This window comes from Phodopus roborovskii, unplaced genomic scaffold, assembly GCF_943737965.1.
Source record: "Phodopus roborovskii unplaced genomic scaffold, PHOROB, whole genome shotgun sequence".
Taxonomy (NCBI): Eukaryota; Metazoa; Chordata; class Mammalia; order Rodentia; family Cricetidae; genus Phodopus; species Phodopus roborovskii.
This window is the reverse complement of record NW_026126486.1, coordinates 90,647-112,650: the sequence shown is the minus strand read 5'-3', so window position 1 is coordinate 112,650 and position 22,004 is coordinate 90,647. Positions and strand designations below refer to the sequence as shown.

At 45.9% G+C, this 22,004-nt stretch overlaps 1 long non-coding RNA gene across 1 annotated transcript; it reads right to left on the bottom strand.

Moving 5' to 3' along the window:
• Nucleotides 1–21,061: 21,061 nt before the first annotated feature.
• On the bottom strand, nucleotides 21,062–21,796 carry LOC127229990 (uncharacterized). The gene is made up of 2 exons (XR_007835160.1): nucleotides 21,748–21,796; nucleotides 21,062–21,307 (listed from the first exon to the last, which is right to left on the bottom strand). It is a non-coding gene; the product is annotated as an uncharacterized LOC127229990 (long non-coding RNA).
• Nucleotides 21,797–22,004: the final 208 nt, after the last annotated feature.

Here is a 22,004-nt window from a genome sequence, read left to right as displayed (position 1 = left end):
CTTCTCCCTGGAGCCCAAGGTTCCAAATGCAGCTTAAGACATGGTGTCCTCTACAGCCCCACTGGGACATTTATTATAGTCATAGTGTTCCTTTCTCTGTCACCACCCTCTACCATCCACAAGCAACAAGGTTCTGCCTGTTCCTAGAAGTTCACCATGTTTAACAGACCCATGCTAAGGCAGCAGCTTGGAGCAATGCTTCCGGACCCTCTGGATATCAGACCTGCCCAGGTACCCTTCTCCACTCCTTATCTCTGGGAAGTGCTGCTGGACATCCACTTCACAGATGAGGAAACTGAGTCTCAGTCAGTCACCCCAAGTCACAGTCACAGAGCCAGAATTCCATCCACACTGACTAACTTCAATCTCCAGTTCTCATCCATTCTACAGTGCTGTCAGGTAGGTGCTTATAACCTGTGGGTATACACCATGGGAGAGCAGGCTGGGCCTCTAAACCCAAGTGTTGGGAGTTTCAAATGAGTTGTGACAGGATAAACCACAGGCATTCCTTCCCCTGAGGCTGTGGGAATATGAAAGATGGTGGCTTGGAGGCATTTACAGTGTGAATATGAGCAAAGTAGGAGACAGCAAGGAGACATCACGGTCTGATGGGGATTGTCCTTTTGTATATGTTTCTCTTGTTGGTTAATGAATAAAACATTGTTTGGCCAATGAAGCAGGAATATAGGCAGGACTAGGAGACAAGGAGAATTCTGGGAAAGGTAGGCAGAGAAGGCTCTACCAGAAGAGTCACTAAGTGAGCTGCCAAAGGGGTTAGAGGTCCAGACCCTTCTCCAGTAAAATAAAACCATGTGGAAATACTTAGATTAATAGCAATGGGTTAATAATTAAGACAGAGATAGCCAATAAGAAGCCCTAGCCATCGGCCAAAGTGTTAGAGTGATATAGCATTTGCATATTTATTTGGAGCAAAATGTCTGTGGAAACCTACCATAACAACAGTCATCCCTGGAAAGGCCTGAAGGTTCAGAATATATGACTCAGTGGGCTGAAAAATACTCAATAAGAGGTTCTGCTTTCCAGTAGGGGTGTGAGCCTCAAATCAGAACCCCTCCCTAGGGAGTCAGCAAGGTACCTATCAATGAAGCTATTCTGGCAGTGGCAGGGGTGTTAGGTACTATGCTTTGAGAGGCAAGATATGTAATTAATTTCAACCATTCCTAAGCTCCCTTAATTGCATGGATGGGAAATTCAGTATTACAGTGTTGATAGGCACATTGACCAAGCCAGTCAAAGGTCCCTGTGCTTACTGAGCTTGCATTCCAGTGGGAAGGTGAGTTGGTTAGTTTTTAATGTCAAATCCATACAAGCTACATTCACCTGGAAAGGAGGAACATCAGTTGAGGAAGTGCACAAATTAGATTGGCCTGTAGCATGTCTATGAGGCATCTTCTTAACTGCTAATTGGTATAGGAAGGCCCAGCCCACTGTGGGCAGTACCATTCCCTAGGCAAGAGAAAGCTAGTTGACCAAACCAGGAGAAACAAGTCAATAAGCAGTGTTTCTTTATGGTTTCTGCCTCAAGCTCCTTCCTTGGGCACTTGTCCTAGCTTTCCTTGATAATGAAATGCAACCTGTAAGAATAGCCCATTTCTTTCACCAAGTTGCTTGTTTATCACAGCAGCAGAAAAGCAAATTAGAAGAGGATACCTACAATGGTACTTCAGAGTGTAAGAGGAGAGATAAGTAAGATTTAGGACATAAAAGAATGAGGAGCAATGTAAAAAAGATGGTTATTGGAACAATGTGTAAAGACTCTGAAGACATCCCCACCCCCAGGGCTGATGCAAAGAAAGGCCACCTTCCCCCTGGTAGATTTTGCAGTCAAATTGTCTGGGAGAAAGAAACACTGCAAAGATCACTCTTTAAGTGAATAAGACCTGAAAGTTATTAGACAATTGTCTCCCTGTGGTTTTGTGGATAAGAATTGAGAATAAATGAAAGACAAGAAGCCGAAGAAGCTCCAGGTGACTCCTCACCTGGGTAAGTCTGTAGCTGATGCTTCAGATGAAAATGATTGATGCTGATGATCAAAGTGCTGGTCCAAGCTGCCTGAGGATAACTGCTTTGGCCTTTATCTTCCTCAGAAGACACAGGGGAGTACACAGCTCTTCTGTCACTCCCTCCTGACTGACATGACCAGGGATCCACGTCACTTCCTACAGGAGTCCTGTGTGGTGCCAGGCACAAGGAGGCACATAGTCTTCCAGTCTACAGAAGCAGATGCTGCTGCTGAGCCCAGGTGAGTAACATGCCTGACTCTAATCTCAACCACGAGCATCTTGAGAGAAGACAAAGTCTTGGCCATCATTTTGGTCCTATACCTCCCTTGGCTGGTGCATGGTAGATGTTCAGTGAATTCTGCTGTCTGTAAAGATAGAGTGATAGAGAGATGAACAGAAAAATACATCAAATACCTACCTCCACTTAGGGCTAAGCACTCAATGTCCAATAAAGAACAGGTTGATTTTGACAGGTGAATTGTAGGTTCGGGAAAATAGGTATGCATTGTTATGACGGCAGTGCAGATAGACTGATAACAGTTTCTCTAAGAAAATGATTAAAAGAACCTTGTAGGGGCATGGTGGCTAGAGAGATGATTCAGTGGCAAGAGAATGTTTGCTCTTGCAGAGGACCCTCGCTTGATTTCTAGCACCAACATGATGCCTCACAACTGCCCATAACTCAAGTTCCAGGGGCTCCGATGCCCTCTTCTGATCGCCTCAGGCACCAGGCAAATACACGGTGCTCAGACATGTGTGGAAGCAAAACACTCACACACATCAAACAAAGAATATGTAACACACACACACACACGAACAAAATAAGCACAAATTATTTAGAAGGAGGAGGAGGAGGGGGAGGAGGAGAAGAAGACGACGACGACGACGAAGACAACGACGCGACGACGACCACCTCAGGGGAGAATGTCTTAGGAGAAATGGCTGTGGACAACTGCCTGTTAATTCCATCTCTTGGGGATTTGATGCCTCTGAACTCTGTAGATACCCATACTCATATGAATATGCATATATAAATAAATCTAGAAAAAAAAATACATTAGAGCCTGTCTGATGTCGTTCAGCTCAGGCAGATGCAAGCCACCCTCAGGATAGCTTGGGTCCTCAAGACCCAGGCTTGCCGGAAGACACCCACAGCCTGTCAGAAAGCATTGAGCTCAGGTGGGCGGGTCCCATTATGACGAGCAGGTGTGTGGTGGAGATGTGGGAGAGAGGAGCAGAAGGGTCCGTGTGCTATGGAGAGAGGCAGAGCAGAATGAAAGAAGTGAAGACAGTGAGGAGCAGGCTGAAGTGGGTGGTCTTCCTGCCATATGGGGCCATGGTGACATCCAGGCACAGACTGCTGCCAAGGGCCATGTCTGGGTCCATGGTCCTACCACAGCCAGGTTCGGTGTGGTCACCCATGGTCCATATTGTCACCAAAGGCCACAGGGATACCCAGTGTCACGACTGCCACTGGTGGCCATGTAGGTGTTCAAGAGCCATTGCTGCCACTGCAGCCATGCTGATCTGTGCTGCCTTTGAGGCCTCATCCAGGCTTGACCTGCTGCCAAGTGTCATCTCTGGGTCCATGGTCCTACAGCAGACAGGGTCTGAGTCAGTGTCAGTGGCTCCTATTGCAACTAAGGGTGGTATGGTTACCTGGAGTCGGACCACACAGGGACCATGTTGGTGACCAAGGACCATGCTGCCTGTATCTGGGGCCAGACAGACCCAAGTGGCACATACTGCTGTCCATGTGCCATGGTGATGTCTGGGCCAGGGCTACAGCTGGGGGCCATGTCTGGGTCCACAGTCCTGCTGCAGCTGGGCTCTGTGTTGGTGTCTGTGGCCCATGTCACCTCAGAGCGGCATAGAAACCATGTGTGATGAAATCAGAGTGCCATGCTGAACTGGCCCTGCCCTTCACTGGCTTCCTCACCATGGGCAAAGGAGAACTGACCCTGATGGCTTGAGAGTAGGGAAGTTGGCTCCACCCCTTCCTGCAAGAGGCAGCCCCAGTGGCCTGGACTGACAAGCTCAACTACCTCCCAGTCCCACAGCTGGCCTTGGGTTGGCCCACCCTAGCATCTACTCCATCTAGGACCTGCTGGAGCTCATGAAGGGATTGGTCCTGTGGAACGATACCTGCAGGATCTCCACGACTCGGGATGGCCACAGAATAGCTGAGAGGAGTTTTGGTGAGGATCCAGTGATGATGGTGTACCAGAAGCCAAGGCCTTGAACCAGGCCAATGATTCATTGCAATAAACATTTGCAAGTAAAGCTGGTTGGACAGGAGGTGGAGATATGGCTCAACACTGGCTGCTCTCCAGAGGTCCGGAGTTCAATTCCCAGCACCCACATGGTGACTCACAATCATCTATAATGGGATATGGTCCCCTCTTCTGTCTGATGCCCTCTTCTGTCATGCAGGCATACATGCAAATAGAATACTCATATATAATTCATGAGTAAATAAATCACACTTCAACTCCCAATGCCACCAGGATAAATGCAGGGGTGTTTGGAGAGGAAGGAAAGATGGAGGAGGAAGAGGGGTTTTTGTGTGTTTTGTTTTGGTTTCTTTTGTTTTAGTTTGTTTGTTTGCTTGCTTGCTTGTTTACTTGCTTGCTTGCTTTGTTTTGGTTTAGTTTGGTTTGATTTTTTTTTTATTTTATTTTCCAGGGGCTGCTGCAGGAATGAGGAGAGGATCTGGAGGGCTGGAGGGAGCAGGGGGAGCTGAATTAGAGTGCATGATGTGAAATCCCAAAGATTCAATAAAGCAATTATGCTAACTTTAAAAATGCATTAGAATAGAGCTGGAAAGATGGCTCAGCAGCTAAAAGCACTTGCCCTTTTTGCAAAAGACCAAAGTTCTGTTCACAGCACACACATGGTTGCTCACAACCTCCCATAACTCTGGTTCCAGGGGATCCAACACTCTATTCTGGTCTTCACAGGTACCTGCATGCACATGATACACAGACATACATTTGGGAAAACTCACATACACATAAAACTTTTTGTTGTTTAAAAATATCTTCCAAGACATTTTTATCAAATAAAAAGATACTGTTTTGGTTTGAGTCTTAAATGTCTCCCTAAGGCCATGTAAGTAGAGTATTAGTTACCAGCTTTTTTTTACTGCAGGGAGGTGGTGGACCCATTGGGATGTGGGGCCTAGTGGGAGAAAATGGGATTGGTGGAGGTGTACACAAATGAGATAAAAGGACCCAGGTTGGTCTGTCTCTCTCTGGGTTTCTCTTTGTCTGTCTGTCTATCTATCTCTGTCTCTCCTCCCACCACGATGCTGTCTCTCCTCCCACCACGATGCTCTCTCTGCCTCCCACAAACTCAGGAACAGCAAAGGCGATCAGCCAGGAACTGAAATCGCCGAGATTACAAGATAATTACACCTCTCCTCATTTGAGCCGACTTGTCTCAGGCCTTCTATAATGGGAGAGAAAACTGACCGGTACAAGTGCAGAAGACGCACAAGTAGGAACTAGAGTTGGCTGAGTTCTGCCACTTCCTGAGTTCACCATCACGGATCTGTTCCCCTACATCTCTGTTTCTTTACATGGAAACGGAAATGAGCATGCCTAGCTCAGAGACATACGGTAAGAGTAAGATGGGATACTGTTTTGAAAGCACTAAGGGGTCTTATTTTGTGCAGGTCACATGCATTTACTGAGAATTTGAGGTTCATCTCTGAGTGAGAAATAAAACAGTGTTCATCTGCTCAGGGTTCCACAGTAAAGCAGCAAGCCTGATGCAGGGAACAACACAGCTAATTTTGAGTTTACACCATGGTGCTGTTGTATTTGATGAAACATTATTCTGAATGGCCCTATGAAGGAGCTGTTGGGTTCATTTGGGTGTTTTTGTTTCGGTTTTTTATTGTTTTTGAGATTAGCGTTCACATCAGTAGACTTTGGATAAAATAGATGGCTCTCGCTCATATGGATGGGCCTCCTCCAATCAGGTGAAGACCTGACTGGGGCACAGAATAGCTTCCATAAGCCATTTGGACTCAAAGAACACCTCCTGCTGTGTCCCCGCCACCAGTCCACCACCTCTCAAAACCTTGAACTTGGCTTCCCTGCTCCACATGAGCCATTTCCTTGAAATCTGTCTGTACACTTGGCTGTGTCTGTCTGTGGAGCCCCGGCTAGTCTAGGAATGGTAACACCAGAATGAGCTGGATCCTTCAGTGTGGTCCCTATGGACCTACTGTCTGAGAACATGGAAGGATAGCAGTTAGCTGCACCTGGAAGACTGTGAAGAAAGACTTCAGATGCAAGAGCTGTGCCCCTGTATACCAAGTTCTTTCAAGATCAGAAAGAAGATCTCCCCAACATCATTAACGAGACCATGCGTGCTGCTGCTTTTCTTAAGCATTGTGTGGATTTTGCCTGGCTCTGTCTTTCCAGAAGATGCTTTGCCTGGCCATTCTGAGTATTGAGCGCTCAGCATATTCCTCAGCTTCTCTAAGCCTCAGCTCACTTCTGCTAGAAGCTACTGCAAGGAAGTAGCATGTGATCCTTTTATCAGCCGCTTTGCTAGCACTGTAATGAAACACCATAGCCAAGAGCAACTTAAGGCAGAGAGGATTTATTTTGGCTTATGGTTCCAGATAGAGTCCATAACAGCAGAGAGGCATGACAACAAGCAGCGCAGGACAGCAGGAATGAGAGGTTGGGTGCTCACAATTTGAACCATAAACACAAAGAAGAAAAATCTGGGAATGGCAAGACTTTTAATCTCAAAGCTTTCCCCCAGTGACGCACTTCCTGCACCTCCTAAATCTCCCTGAACAGTGCCACCAAGTGGAGACCAAGGGTTCAAACAGCCAAGCCCATGGGGAATGGTCTCATTTAAACTGGTACTCTCACAGAACATTCCAATTCTCTGTTACCAAAATGTTTCTGAGACTTATGCCCTAAGGAGCAACAGTGATTTCATCCAAAAATAGGAATGGGGAAATGGGTCTCATTTACAGCACACACTCTTTAAATTACTGTAAATAAAGACAATGAGCAATTTTAAATACGCAACCAGAACTATATTATTTACAAAATTCTATGTCCTGGAGTTCCTTAAAGAGATGGCATCTTGCATTCTCCCAGGGGCACAGCTGTATACAAAGCCTGGATAACAGACTTTAGAGAGATCCCTAGGTAGGACAGCCACGTGGCTGCTCTAAGGGGTTAGAAAGTGCTGGCCTGGAGCACTGGGAAGTCCTCTGGCCCCTTTTGATGCTATACACAGAAGCAGGGGTTAGTAAACAGAAAGCATCAGCCTGACCAGAGGTCAGGACAATGCATACAACTGGGTGGCCCTGCAGCAAGGCACATACTGTCATTAGATTTGTGGCGCCTGATACAGACTTCTGAAAACCATGGTGGTCCAGCCAAAGCCAGTAACTAAGACAGACCACTCATCCTGAGCTAAGACCCCATTACCCAGGGCACTTCACTGACCCCAGGCCTTGCCAGACCAAGGTTTGCTTTCACTCAGCAGCTTTGTTGTTTAAGAAAGAATGCCCCAGGGACAAAAGGAACTAAATCCCTGAAGAATTCAAATGGCTGCTATATCCATTTAGAAGATTAAAAATATACTCAGCACATATTGTTTCCCTCTTATGGGGAGCAAGTTGCTAACTAGACTTCTCCAGGGTTGCTCTGTAAGTCTCCGGCCAAATTAAAGCCCACACTCACATTGGGGAATCAGAAAGTTTATATATCTAGTCTCAAACTGGAAAAGGAAAGAAAAAAATAGAAGACAGAAAGGCAAGATACTGTGGACTGGAGAGCAGAAAACGTCCTTGCTCTACAGCATGAGGGCCAGAGTTTGGATCCCCGGACCCACAGAGAAGCCTGGCAAACATGATGGCAGAGCCTAGAACTCAGGCAGCACAGACCGGGAATCCCTGGAGAGAGCTGGCTAGCCAGGCAAGCAAGGGCCGTAGGCTCTAACTTCAGCAGCAGGCCCTGTCTCAATAAGCAAAGTGGAGAGTGACTGAGGGAGACATCCTGTGTCAACTTTAGGCCTTTCCATGCACCGGCACGCATGTGCACACACATGCAAATGCAAATGCACACCACACACAAAAGCAAATAAAGATATCCTTGAGCAGTCGGGCTCAAAGAAAGAAGCCTTTTGTGTCTCAGAACCTGGCTTCATATTCCAGCTCTACCCTTCGATTAGCTCTGCTCTCTTGTCTTCCCTAATCTGACCTCTTTTGATATCAATGCTAGTGTTTTTTCTGTTTGTTTTTGTTTTGTTTTTATTAATTTATTTTTTACATTCCAATCCTAGTTCTCCCTCCCTCCTCTCCTCAGGCTCTCCCCCCCCCCCACTTTCCCCACTGCCTTCCATCTGCTCCTCAGAGAAGGTAAATCCTCCCCTAGGAAGTCTACTAAGTCTGTCCCATCATCTCCTTGAGGCAGGACCAAGGCACCTCTCCACCCCCACCCCCCTGTGTCTAAGCTGGGCAAGGTATCTCTCCATATAGAATGGGCTCCACTAAGTCTGTTTGCATTTGTGTTCAATCTTGAACCCACAGCCTGTGGCTTCATATATTGTCCCATTGTCACCTATATTAAGGGAGTCTAGTTCGGTCTTATGCAGTTCCCCATTTGTCAGACTGGAGTCAGTGATCTCTCACCAGCTCAGGTCAGCTGATTCTGTGGGTTTCCCCATCATGGTCTTGACTCCTTTGTTCATTTTATTGCTCCTCCCTCTCTTCAATTGTACTCCAGGAGCTCAGCCCAATGGTTAGTTGTGGATTTCTGCATCTGCTTCCATCTGTTTCTGGAAGAGGGTTCTAGCAAAGCTAGTGTTTTTAAGAAGAGTCTAAAGATTACAGAACAGAAGGTTGTCATGAGATAGAGTATGTGACACATAGTAGGATTTTAGTAAATGACTATAGACAGTGTTATGTCACTTTCACACAAAGAAATGACTCTTACGCTTGCACTAGAACACATTGGATAATTGTTTTATAATGCAAACTGCAGCTAAATTGAAGTCAAAGGAACAACACAGCATGCACCATGAAAAGCCCTCATTCCAATTTACCATTTGGTTTCAAATTCAGAGTTTTCATCTTTATTTTTATGCCCAATGTAGAAATGCCTCAAGTTTATTTACCAACTCGACAGTAATGTGCAGTCTAAGGGAAATTATCCTCACCAGGATCCGATTTGGTTGGAAAACATTAAGTAACAAATCACTTTGTGGGGAAAAAAATTGCTTTTAAATACAGATGAGAACGATAGTGGAGTTCATAAAGCACCCCAGTCAGATCTGTGCTTTGCTCTCGACAGATCACTAGAAGCAAGGGTCAGCTCATCTCCATTTATCTCATACTGATGGAAGCTGCCTGGCCTTTGGAAATGATCGATCACATGTTGGTGCACAATGTCAAAGGTTAAATGTATTATTGTGCAGCACAGGCCAACCCTAACCTCAGGATGAACGTCATGAACAAAAAGGGGAAAGTACAGTGAGGTCTATGGAGGAACCAGCTTTAGTCTCCGAAGAATTACAAAAGAGAAATAATGCCCCCTACTGTCGGGAGCCCAGACACGCAGCAGGTCTCTGGAACTGAAAAGCAGCTTCTTCTATGAGGTGGAGTGTATTCTGGGATTTGACAGGTCCCTTCAGTTACTCCAGGCAAGCTGAGCCACACAGTGTGGCTTCCCTTCTAATGACCCCTGAGCAGAGTTGGAGCTGGCAAAACGGGATGAAGGGGAAGGGAAAGTTTAAAGCCCATGGCAGAATCCTGGGACATAGACTGACCTATCCCAGCCGCAGCTCTACAATATCCATTCTGACAGGAACTGACCACCTCCATCCCCATTCCTTACAGATTGTCCCACCCTGATCTTAAACCTGGTCCTGAAGATTTACAAACTCTATTGTACATCCCACTACAATGAGTTTCTTTATGTGTAATTAAGAGGTACACTCCACCCCTTAAAGAGAAACAAACTAGCTGGCCCCACCCTTGGGATCCCAGCACTTACGAAGTAGATACAAAGGTATCATTAAAGCAGAAGGGTAATTAGTGAAACCAGCCTGGGCTACATAGCAAAACCCTGCCCAAGGACTCGGCCTATAGACAACTGTGGATGTGGACACCTGGAAGACAGTAAACAAAGCTGAGTGAAAGTAGCCATCACCCGAGTTGCTCAGAGTAGCATCTGCAGGAGCAAATGGTGCTTGTTTACCAAGTAACTCTGGCTGTCTGCTGCCCACACACTCACACTGGGATTGTGCATTCTGTTTCCCACCCCTATGACTGGCTGAGAGCTCACAAATAGCTCCAGCCTATACTTGAGTCATAGTGGGAGCATTGAATTGTAGTAAGAGACTTCGCACAGTGAGCAGTCTCCAACCCCAAGCACCATGAGACATCATAGAAGATAAAACAGCCTTGGAGGATGTTGTGATGCAACATAACCTTGTCCCTCATGAATGACTCTTCATTGAAGGGCGCAGGGTTCAGAGCATCACACTTAAAGAATACTGAAACCCAAAGAGGCCCGGTGAGGCCGCATCAGGTAAGCCAGACCTTATGTTGTTTATTTGTTTGAGATAGGGCCTTGCTGTATAGCCAGGCTGGCCTAGAACTCCCAACCTTTCTGCCTTCTCCGGAGTGCTGGTGGGTCTGTGCCACCACGCCTAGCTCTTTAGTCATATTGGTATCGGTGCAGGTCTAAGAGGGCATTGCCCCAACCCTTCACAACATAGCACTTAGAGAAAATGTCAAGTCACATATCCTACCATGGGACAATAGCCTGGAGTTTCCATATAGGATCTGGTGACAAGTTTCTTTTTAATATTTTACAATACATAAAGTACAATGTAGCTGGACATTGGTGGTGCACATCTTTAATCCCAGCACTGGGGAGGCAGAGGCAGGTAGATCTCTGTGAATCCAAGGCCAGTCTCTGGTCTACAGAGTGAGTTCCAAGACAGCCAAGGCTATACAGAGAAACCCTGTCTTGACAAAAAATTCAATAAGATAAAATAAAATAAAAAATAAAATACAAAGTAAAGCTGCAGCAGCCATGTCAGTTGCTGAATTTCATCTCTCTCTGTGAAGCCCATCTCCTGTTGCTGTAATAGAATGAATGCCTGAGAGCATTTTATGCAGGAAAGAAAGTTACCTAGGCTCACAGTTCTGGAGCCTGGGGAATCCAAGAGTATGCTTTCAGCACTTGCCCAGCCCCTGGTGAAGACCATATTCTGTATTCTACCTTACATGGCACAAACTGGAAAGCAGATAGTAAATGAGTAAATGAGTGGCACAGGCCTGTCATCCCTGTCCTCAGGAAGCTGAGTCAGGAGACTTGTGAGTTCCAGACTAGCCTGGGCCACAGAGAGACCCTAGCTAAAAACCCAAAAGAAACACAAGTGGGTGTGTGCATGAGAGCTGATATCAGGAGCAGCAGCCTTGCTTTGTAACATCCATTCTTGTGACTAACCTGCCCCTTTGAGGGTGAGCATTCACTCACCACAATTAACCAAGCCAGTCTATCTGCAATGAAACACCATGACTAAAAATAAGTTGGGGAGGAAGAGAGTTATTTGTCTCACACTTTCGCATTGCTGTTCATCACTGAAGGAAATCAGGACAGAAACTCAAATAGGACAAAAACCTGGAGGAGTGCTGCTTACTGACTTGTTCAACATGGCTTGCTTAGACCACCAGCCCAGGAATAGCACCACTCACAATGGGATGGGGCCTCCCCCATTAATTACTAATTGAGAAAATGCCTTACAGCTGGATCTCATGGAGGCGTTTCCACAATTGAAGCTCCTTCCTCTCTGATGGCTCTAGCTTGTGTCAAGTTCACTTAAAAAAAAAAAAAAACAGCCAGTACAAAGTGTGAGAAAGCCATTGATCCCTCATAGTGAACTAACCCCTTCATGAAAGATTCACCTCCAGCCAACTCAGCTGTCATAATACCATATTTCACTGACAGCATCAGAGGACAAGCCCTTCTGAAACAGTAGTACTTCATTTAAATGTCTATGTGTGCACACTCCTGAGCTTGCCTCATTTGTGGTGTGTGTGTGTGTGTGTGTGTGTGTGTACCATACACATGTGCCCATGGATTCCAGAAGAGGACACTATTTCCCTTAGACCTGAAGTTGGTGGTGGTTGTGAGCCACCATGTGGGTGCTGGTCCCCCAACCCAGGTCTTCTGCAAAGACAACAAGTGCTCTCAGTCTCTGAGACATCGCTCCAGCTGCACATTTTGATTTTGAAATTGAATAACATGAGCTTGCTTTGGGAAATAGAACTTTTTGTATTCTCTTACACACTTGAAATGGCCATCATAGCCTCTTCAGACCTGGTTACCATCCTCAGAAAGAAAAACAAAACAAAAACAAAAACCAAAAAAACGTATACACAGGTAGTAATAAAATGTTTTAATATTTTTACTCCAGTCCCAAACTTGCTGAAATTATCATTAATGAATCTAAGGCAGTTTAGTGGCAGATAGCCCTGTGTTTTTGGTTGGTCTTAATGTCGGCTTGCCGCAAACTAGAGTCACTTGAATAGAGACCCACCCGCAGAAGTGTCCGGATTGCTTTAGGTGATGGGAAGACGGGCCTCCATTGTAAGTGGCACCTTCCCCAAACAGTCCAGATTAGAAGGGCGTGGCAGAAGGAGCTGTGCTGTGTGCAGCTGATTGGCTGCCTCTCCCCCCCCCCCAGCTCACTTACTCTTTCATCTTCGCTGCTGCTGACTCCATCGCTGATATCAGGGTCACTGTTTCCAGGCTTCCTCATAGACTAGGGACCAGTGGCTCTCCTGGAAGCCCTGTGGATTGTTGGCCTCCCCAGTGAGTGACAGCCACCATGGGACAACTCCAACCACTGAGGCACCAGCCTCCAGGACAGAACAGTTAATGGGGTCTCAGCCTTTGGGTAAGAGTCAGCTGTTGTTACTATTTTAACATAACCTGACTTGATTAACTTTTAATCCGTGCCATGTGTCCTGTTCCTCTAGAGAACCCTAATACATCCAGTGTGTGCAAGAGCCCTAGTCCCAGCACCAGAGAAAGGGAGAACGAGCACAGGAAAGAGTGTTGTAGCACACACTGGTTATCCAGCCCCTGGGAGGCAGGACTGTGACCTGGAGGCTTCCCTGGGCTGTATAACAAAACACTAAAATGGGGCAGAAAAGCATCTAATGTCTGATTGTTGAAATTATTTATAATTGAGGGCATATTGTTTCAATTCAATATACATTTTTCATATTAAGAATTTCAAGATAGCAATGAAACTCTTATCTGCAAAAAAACCCCAGTAAGTGGAGGGTTACCTTGTGACCAGCTGGGACACCATGAAAGAGTCTGTCAGGCACAAATAAAGATATCCAAAACCCGTGATATTTCTGTTGGGCTTCTCACCTAGAGCTGTGCCCTCTGGGATATCGTCCTGCCATCCCTCTCTTTCTAGAGTGAAGGCCTCTCACTCTCACTGGAGCCCACAAGACCCTCTACTGCCCTAGCCCTATTCCAGCTTCCTCTGTGACTCATTCCCACCCCAGGACTTTCACACACTATCACCTCTGCCTAGAATCTGCCTTTCTCTGGTTCTCCTAAATAACCTTCTCCATGCACATCCTCTAACAGGCCATTCTGGAAGGGTCTCTGCACTTGCTGCTTTATTTCTGGGTCTCCTCCTCTGCACTACCACAGTTAGGACAATGCAGGGTGCTGCTAGTGAGTGCTCAATAAGTCATAATTGTGCCTGCTACTTTTCCTTGTAGCTTTTATCACAATTATAAATAGTTTCCTATGTGCATTTGCCCCACAGGACTATGGACTCCAGGCAGCAAGTCTTGTTTTATTTGTACTGTGTACCTGATGCCTGCTGCAATCCCTGGGGATGTGTCTTGGTTGAATTTGAGTATGAATTTCAACTGTGAGAGTGCACATGGCTGTGGAAACTTTTCCCAGTAGAGAATCCACATCAGAGTGTTGGAAGTTGAGTAGGAATGGGTATAAAATGCTGGCGTGGGAATGCATTTGAGCTTCCTCTCCCTGCCATCCTGCCATCTTCCCTTCCCATATCCCTTTCTGTATATGACTCTTCCTATGGTCCTCTGCGTTTCTCTGGTTTCTGTACCATGCATGTGCAGCATCTGGTACACTTTTTTTCCATTCTGTTTTGTTTGTTTGTTTCTTTGTTGTTTGTTGTTTGAGACAGGGTTTCTCTGTGTAGCCCTGGTTTTCCTGGAACCCATAGAAATCCATCTGCCTCTGCCTCCCAAGTGCTAGGATTAAAGGCGTGCACCACCACCACCCATCATTATTCTTCATTGCTAACTTGAATAGATTTAGCATCACCTAGGAGACTGGGTGAGGCTCACTTCTGGGCTTGTCTATGAAAGTGTTTCCAGAAAGAATAAACTGAAGGGGAAAGGATCATCCTGAATGTGGAGCATACCACCCATTTGAGAGGCCCAGATAGAACAAAAGGGGAAAAGAAGAAAGCCAGCACTGTGCTGGCATCCCCCTCTCCATTCTTCCTGTCTACCACGATACCATGCTTTGAACTGCTCTCATTTACCACACACATTCCCCTAGATAGACTAACACATCTGAAATCACAACCCTGCCTTAAGCTGTTTCTCACAAGCATTGTGTTGAGATGATAAGAAAACTAGCTAATGCAATAAGGACATAATATATCTCAATAAATTCTGGGATGGATGGAGGGGTAGATGTGTGGGTGGGTGAATGGATGGTGGATTGATGGGCTGATAGATGGGTGGGTGGGTGGATGGGTGGATGGATGGATGGATGGATGGATGGATGGATGGAAAAGCAGGCAGACAGACCAAATGAACAGACAGAAGGATGGATATTAGATGAGTAAGAGGATGAATATAGCACTCCTTCCTTAACAGGGAGATAATTTCTCCTTATGATTTCTTGAACAGTCCCAAATATCTAAGCTGATGTTTCCCTAATCCAGTAAACACAGAAGCAGCCTCTCTCCTTGAAGCTCATTTATAGCCTCCAAATGGCTCCATTCTGATGGGTCTGGGACACTGGAGGCCCTGCCTAGGCAGCTTCTCCATTACACCTAATAACCAGCCTTGAAATGGAATGACTTCACTCTTCAGAGGGAAGTGCAGGGAGTCTTTCCCTCTCTGAGCAGTGAGCACATGCTGCCAAAACACCCTGCTTCTATAAATATGCCTTTCTAAATGTTAAAGGGTTAGAGCAATTTCCAAAGGTCTCTGCCTCGAAGGAGCCCTCAAATGATATTTAATTGAACTACTTTTGCCTTGAGAAGTGAGGGAACTAAAATGTAAAAAGTGGAAATGCGTCTCGGTTTTATGTCAAAATACAGGATTCTAGATAAAATAATGGAAAAAAGAATTTCCTGTTATTAAACCTGGGGAAATGAACATAAACAGCTCAGCCAAGCAGAGCCGAGTATAGGATTTTGTAAGGTGATTGGAAGAAAAAGGATCTCCTTTTAAACTCTATTTTCAAGCCCTTAACAACTGTTGGAGACATTTTTGTTGATTAAAAATCACTAGTAATCGCTCTCCTTTGGCACTGAACATTGAACATTAAATAAAAGCATGTCTGCTACAAGTTTGGAATTAACTTCTTGCATAAGATCAGCACCGTGGTTTCTGATCAGAGGAAAGGTTTTGTAAAGGTTTAAATGGAAGAAGAGACCAGCACCACAGCAAACTCTAAAACGAGCAAATGACCAGTTCTCCATTTGGCATTTGTGAAAACACTATGACGAAAATTGCCATGCTCTCCATCAAAGTCACACCAAGAAAGCACCAGCCGAATCCTTCGATGTGTCCAGAATGCTGGTATGCTTCTATGTGTGGTCCAGTAGGCTCTGAGTGGGCAGCGGGATAGGGGTATCTGCCAGGCACTGAAGAGAAAGGACAAGTGCATGGGAGGGCTTCATTACCCTAGAAGCAGAGGCTGCATTCACAACCCCTGCAGACCCCAGTGTGAAAACATCCTCTAGAGCTCTGCAGTGAGCAGCCTATACACCTGTATTGTGTCTTTTGTTGAGCTACACAGCAGGGAGATAGCTCTTCAGTTTGAGGAAAACCCAAACCAAAGAAAGTCAAGACGCCAACTCCCATCACAAAGAACAACGGGATGTGTGGTTCCTCTTCCTCTCTCTGTGGATCTGGCCCTAAGTGACACCAAGTGAGACAGCAGTAATGGTGATGACAGTCATCAGTGGTAAGGTGGGGCACAGCTGCTATTTACCACTGTTCCAGGGCGCCTGGGTAGAGAGGGGCAGAATCCACTGCCGGCCACAATCATATCCCTAGCATGGCTGCAAAAACGGATGCCTCTCTACTGCACATAATGAATGGCAATGATCTGTCCTGTGGCTCAGGTGGGGCATTGAAGCAGCCATTAAATATCTATTTCAGTATCAGAACACTGACCATGTCCCTGGCTACAGAGGCTGTAGTTCCCTAATCTCCAGCATTCCTCTCAACAGCCATGAGCTCCCAATTGTACTGCCAGCGTATCAGTCTGCTGTAGCTTACGGAGGCCCCGTGTCTGTGTGCAGAGCTACCCAGAAAAGCCCCTTTTCCAGCTACCCCAACATTGCTTTGCCACCTAAAGACCTGCAGCAAAGGAAGACATAATTGGTTGGACAGAATCAGAAAGAAAGCAACGTTCCAGATGTAACTTTAGCTCTGCCATCCTACGTACTGAGTTTTTGGCGGCAGGGATGTCCTTTCCAAACCCTGTGTCTTCATTATTTTCCCAATGCTGTGATAAAATGCCCCAACAGAAGCAGTGTAAGGGGAAAGGGAGTTATTTCTGCTTACAGTTCTGTGAAAGCTATAGTCCATTATGGGTAGGGAAGGCATGGCAACAGGAGCAGAAAGCAGAGAACAGGAAGTGTCTAGGTTGTAAAGCCCCAAAGCCCGCCCCCAGTGACCCACTTCCTTCAGCAAGTTTACACCTCCCAAATGTTCAACTCTTCCAAACAGCACTGTAGCTGGGAACCAAATATTCAAACACATGAACCTAAGGAGGACATTTTTTATCCAGACAACAACGCCCTCATTTGGTGATGAAACAGGAGACAGCTGAGTAGTTCAAGATCCTCCAGCTGTGTGATACAGTTTCCATTCCCTGCTGTGATGGCTGGTCTTCACTGTCAACATGGCTAGATTCGGTGCTACCTAGGAGACTCCTGAGCACATCACTAGGTGCACCTGTAAGGGAATTTCCAGAGAGAATTCACTGGGGCAGGGGGATCTGCCCTGCATGTGGATAGCACCATCCCACCCCCACCCCCAGAACCCAGACTGGATAAAAGGGAAGCAAAGATAAAGCCCGCTGAGGATTTCCTGATGGTGGTGATGTGCAGCGCCCCCACAGCCAAGATCCTTTGCACAAGTCCTGTGGCCATGGGCACCTCCTGAAACTCGCAGCAGAAATAAGCTGCTTCCACAACTTCTCAGTTGTATTACTTGTGTGGGCACATAACAAGGCAGGAAAGTAATCGCCTACAGTACTGTGCTGTGAATGTTAGTTCATGCTTACATAAAATCAGCATTGTTCTCTGCCTTAGTTCTTTTTCTATTGATGTGAAGAGACGGCATGATCATAGCAACTCTTATAAGAGAAAGCATTTAACTGGGGCTGTCTTACAGTGTCATCATGGAGAGGAGCATGGTGGCACACAGACAGACATGGTACTAGAGAAATAACTGAGAGTTTTGCATCCAGATCCATAGGCAGCAGGGCCTAGCTTGGGCTTTTGAAATCCAAAGCCCACCCCCAGTGGCACACTTCCTCCAACAAGGCCACACCTTCTAATCTTTCTCAAATGGTGCCACTTTCTAATGACCAAGCATTCAAACATATGAGTTTGTGGGGGGCATTCTTATTCAAACCATCTTACCTTTCAAGCCTTAATCCTAGCCCAAAAGTGTTGTAGAATAATATTTTTGTGTACTGTGAAGATGTGTCTTTGCCAAGGTGCCTTCTGATTGGTTTAATAAAGAGCTGAATGGCCAACCAATATCTAGGTAGGAAGAGAGAGAAGAGAAGATGAATCTAGGCAAGGAAGAGGTGCCAGAGGACATGGAGAGGAAACAGGAGAGAGGTAAAAGTCATGAGGCAAAACATAGGTTAATATAAATGGGTTAATTTAAGTTATAAGGGATAATAGAACAAGCCTAAGCTACAGGCTTAGCTTTCATAATTAATAAGCCTCTGTGTTGGGTTTTTGTTGTTTTGTTTTGTTTTGTTTTGTTTTTGTGAGCTTGCAGTCCAAAGAAAAATTTGTCTGCAAAGGAGCATAACACTGACTTATGAAACTTTACAGTAATGTCATGGGACATGTTAGACATGGTGGCTGACACCTGTAATCCCAGCTATCATAAAGCAGAGACAGGATAATCAAAGCTAGACTCAGCTACTTAGAGAGTTTGAGGCCCACCTAGACTGTGTGAGACTGTGGTTCAAAAAGTAAACAAATGAGGGTTGGTGACATAACTCAGCAATAAGAGCACCTGCCACTCCTGCTGGCTAGTACTGTCATTTGAAAAAAAGGCAGCTGAACTCATCTATGGGGTATTATCCTAAGTATGTTCATCGACATAGGAAGACTTGCACATTCCCCTAGGCAGGGGAATATGGATTGTACAAGGCTGTAGGACTAACATTCATGGATGCATTAATTCCTTGCTCTCTGCTCTTATGTGGATCCTTTCTCCCTTCAATTATTTTGTTAGTGTATTTTACCACAGCAATAGGAAAAGAAATTAAGATGTCATAGAAGGCTAACAATTTGAGTTCAGGCCCCAGAAACCACTGTGGAAGGAGAGATTTGCTCTCTGACTCCCACATACACCTCCACACAGGCATATGTGAGCCTGCACACGCACACACACACACACACACACACACACACACACACACACACACAATAAATGCAATTAAATTTAACGGAAAATTAATAAATAGAAATTTTGCCAGGCAGTGGTGATGCACACCTTTAATCTCAGCACTCAAGAGGCAGAAGTAAGTGGATCTCTGTGAGTTCAAGGCCAACCTGGTCTGCAAAGCTACACAGAGAGACCCTGTCTGAAAAAAAATAATTAATTAAAAGTGTGTACAGGATTGAGAGCTTCCTCTTATCCTACAGGCAGAACCAGAGTGTGGTTAGAACAGCAAGGCATAGTAACTGCCTCCCCAGCTCATCCCTCCTCCTCCACCTTCCTTAGCCCTGCCCCTTCTCTGCCCTAGCCATCCCCTTCCACCCTCCCCAGCCGACCACTCTTCTTCCAAAAGAAAAGTAGCCTACTGGTCCTGCAGATGACAAAGCATGTTGGTGAAGAATAATAATGGGAAACAGAACTGTCTCATCCAAGCTACGTTCTGTTCCAATGACTCCATCTTTGCTCCTAGCATAGAAAACATTAAAGACAGAACAAAGCTACCTTTCTTTCTCCTATTACACAGTATATGCTCTTAATGGAAACACAAAATTTATTAGAAATTTTTTCTGCCGCAATGTCTCATCTAAACACAGAGGGGAGAAAGCTTTGCCTCAACCCATGGAACTGGAAAGAGGTCTAGAAAGAAGGCAATCAAACACCAGAGCCACTTCCCTCAGAGCTTTGTCCAAAACACCACACTACACCTAGGGCAGGGGAATATTTTATGTAGAACCAGATGCTAACGACAGTCGTAGCGACCATTGTGATGAAGGCAGCCAAAGACAATGTGTACATAAATGGGAGAGATCGCTCCAATGACACCTCACCCTCACAACAGGCTGTGGAGCACTTGGCCCACAGAGCACACTGTGCCCACTGAAGGGACACTAATGCACTGGAGCATGTAGCTCTGGCAGGCCTTACCCTTCTCCCAATTCCCCTTGCCTTGCTAAAAACAAATGGGATCCATTCCTGAAGCAGCCTATTCACCAATGTGGCCACTTCCTCCCCAGCTGAAGCTGACTACCAAAGTCTAGCTGTTGAAATACTGAAGTCCAGCAATCAAGAGCCCCCTTTGGCTCACCTAATTAACATGTCATCTCACCTTACTATGGGGTTCCCATAGTACCTTTCTAAACCACCATTTGCCTATGTCTCCTCTCTATCCAGAGGCAACCCTTTGTCCTCCAAAACAAATACCCCTGCCACCTTTCCCTCATTCCCCTTCGCCCTCTTCCTCTGCCTGCTGTCTTTGTCCCCGCTCTCCGTCCCTCTGGGGCAAATAAATCTCCTTTGTGCTGAGAACTTGATCTTAGGGGTCCTGTGCCTACTTTTCCTTTCACCCACCTCTCTGTCTTCACCCTCTGACACCCACATATCCAATTATCACAGACACTTTCACCTCAGCCTGGAATGTCTTTCACACAGCAACACTGGCACGCAAATCCAGAGGTGGTAATGACTCCAGGAAAAAACAACAACCAATTTTTCATGACCTGATGCAGAAAGGTAAGTCTCTCCTACCCATCCACTGTCAGGGCAATCTCCTCTCACCAGAAAGACAAAACCTTACTCCCTCCCCACAGCATCCCTCTGAATAACAGGTATCAAATGCAATCCCAGCTACACAATTAGCATGCAGCATCCCATCACCTTCCCTCGCATTTCTGCCCAAAAACAACCCAGGCAGCAGGCTCACAGTGACAAGGTGAGAATAACTTGTCATTCTGGTAATGGTCTAACCGCAGATAAGTGTCTGTCATAATGAAAATTGGTCTCTTCCGTTTCAATTTATTTTGTCAACAATCTGAATGAAGCCTGGATGTAACTTCCGACACCACTGCTTGCACACCAAACAGGAACAAAACTCTGAAATGAGCCTCATCATCGGATGACTAAATATTTCCATTAAAGAAGAGTTTCTTCTGGAAGCTGCCCCAGGTCCACTGTGCTCCTGCCAGAACACCTGCAGCTTCTTGTAACTAATTAAGGAACTCCAAAAAAGCACACTAAAAAGGGTCTCCGCAAACAGATGCACACTCCATTAATTAAAAGCCGGAGCAATCACCCAGGCTGTAATTGGAAAATGGGCTTCTCTCCATTTTAAGGCAATCACAGTTATTTGCAGATGCTTTCTGATGGTTTCTCAAAAGAGCAAGAAGACTAGCGGCAGACCGTGGCTGCCTCTGGCCGGCAGGGCAGATGTTTAGGAAAGGTTGGAGATTCGGGGCAAACTCATCCAGGCTCCTTAATTAGCGCCTCTGCCTCTTCCTCTCTCTCCAGAGCACTGCTAATGAGAAAAGGAAGTCTAAGTGCTGAAAAAGGGAAAGTGTCTGCTCTTTTGCTGCTGAAGATAAAGATAGACCCCTGTGGAACACTCCAGGTCTCTAATGGGGGAACACAATGGTCCAAGTATGCACAGAGCTAGGTAGCAACTGAGTATCCTCTGCCAACCCTTCCTTAGCTGAGTTAAAATCAGGGTCTGTGGAGCCAGTGTGGAGAACAGGAAGATGTGTGAGAAGGTGAGCTGGGGAGGGAGAAACAGATTGCCTGGTGTCTCTCCTATGCCCTCCTCTTGGGGTTTCAGGGCAAAGATTTAGGGCAACCCCAGGATTGGATAAGGCTCCCATATGGTGTGTGATCTGGAGTTTCAGCCAGGTTAGTTGGTGCCATGACCTCAAAGGCCTAGGATTTAGGTGATAAAACTGTTGTTTCTCACCAAAAACCTACCCTTCGGCACCCTTCTCTCTAATGTGAGCCTTTCCAAACTGCCTTTCATGGCCAGATGCTCTCCTGCTTCGGACATGGCATGGAAGGGGCCCAGAAACTGAAGGATGGAGAAGGACTCGAATCGGCATGTTGAGACCTTGTGGTTAGTGGGTCTTCAAGAGGCTATGATTTTACAAGGTCACGTGCAACATGCCTTCAGAAGGTTGTGGGGTTCCAGCCTCCTGAAACTGAGAAGCTTCTGTAAAAGAAAGAACATG